Source organism: Octopus bimaculoides, chromosome 27 (assembly GCF_001194135.2).
Source record: "Octopus bimaculoides isolate UCB-OBI-ISO-001 chromosome 27, ASM119413v2, whole genome shotgun sequence".
Classification (NCBI taxonomy): Eukaryota; Metazoa; Mollusca; class Cephalopoda; order Octopoda; family Octopodidae; genus Octopus; species Octopus bimaculoides.
Window position 1 is genome coordinate 17679985 of NC_069007.1, and position 1854 is coordinate 17681838.

Here is a 1854-nt window from a genome sequence, read left to right on the forward strand (position 1 = left end):
GGCTGTTATGTTTCCCTCGGGTGACTCGCAGAGATAACACAACGAGTTATACAATTTAATTATTACATTTATTGTTCAATTACATACAAAGAACGCACTCACCCAATGTTCGTTATGAATAAACAAAAGTCATGTCCGCCATATATATATCAATGACATTTTACCACGACAGTCCCACAAGACAACAACAATGAAACAATGAACTCAGACGAACTACATGACACACGGAACGTCAGACGAATTACATATCTAACAGTCCATATAACAGTGGCTGTTCAAGATCAGAGCTTACTGACCCGGAACTGCCAAGCCAACGTGATGAAAAATAGCGTAGACCCAAATTACCGATACTTCAATGATGAGATTGAAACAGTGGACCACCTAATCTCTGGGTGTAAGGTTTTAGCACTTATAGAATATAAATCAAGACATGACAGAGTTGGCCAATGTCTACACTGGATAATATGTCGGCATTATAAAATCAAAACTGCTGACAAATGGTACAAGCATCATCCTTAGGTTGTGACTGAGGGAGAAAATATAACGATTCTTTGGGACTTTCCAGTATGTACATGCCGGACCATCAAAGCCAATAAACCAGATATTGTTGTGAAAGACCAAAATAATAAAATGGCCTTCTCAAAATATAACAACATCTGTTTCAACACATGATTTCACATCAGGAACCTATCAAAACGAATTCATAAACGTAATAATAACAGATTTAATTTTATATTTTATTGCATCAAAAATTCGTTTAACTTACATAATATTATTCAAGGGGGATTGACAATATTCGATGAAATTTTTCTTTAATTAATTAATTAATTAGAGGGATTTCTGTTGCATTGTAAGAGAGAGAGAGAGAGAGAGAGAGAGAGAGAGAGAGAAAAAAGGAAATAAACAGCAATCGCCTTACTTCTGATGTGTATGTAGATATGTGTGTATGTAGATATGTGCATACGTGTTTATGTACGCATATATGTCTGTGTATGTATATGTATGTGTCTGTGTGTATCTATATGTATGTGTCATGTGTTTGTGTGTACATACATGTGTGTATGTGTGTGTGTGTGTGTGTGTGTGTGTGTGTGTGTGTGTGTGTGTGTGCATTTGTATGCTTGTATATGTAAATGAGTGTATTGGGGGTAGTTCAATCCTCTAAATACACAACTTATTTTTTATATGGCAGTTCGAAGACGAGAAGTAAGTGTAGCAAATCGTTTATTCATTAAAATTCATTAAAAAAATCCATCAGAAGTGATTTGAGACATTCCATTTTTCATTCAATACGGTGAAGTTTAAACACATTTGCTCAGGTTTTGCTTCCATTTTTTGTTGTTTTCACATTTCCTTATTTGATAATCTGTGCCTGCGCCACACGCTATAAAATAGGAATCACTGAATGGGTGAGGTTGAAGCATGCCATTAGTGTTAACACCACACACATTACCGCCTGGCATACGATCGCATGTCATAATTTTTGGATGCCAGTATACTGTTGCTGCACAAGACATTTCATAACTGTTACCCCATTGACTACATTGTATGAATTTTGAAAGGCTTGTTGGATGAGGATAATAATATTGTGGTGGGTTAGGGACGCAAGGTTTAAGCGACAAAGCGATGCCTTGTAGGGTTGGCACACTCGGTTTACACGTCTTCAGTGTTGCATCAAAAATATGATTTGTAGGACAGCAGACGACAGACACCTTCCCTGTCCAGTCATAGTGAATGTACTTTCCAGTTTGATTGGGGTAGGGTAAAACATTTTGTCCCATTTGACGAGCTTGAGCTGTGCACAGATCATTTATACCTGAAAGAAAATAACGACAGTGTTTAATGGTAAGATCA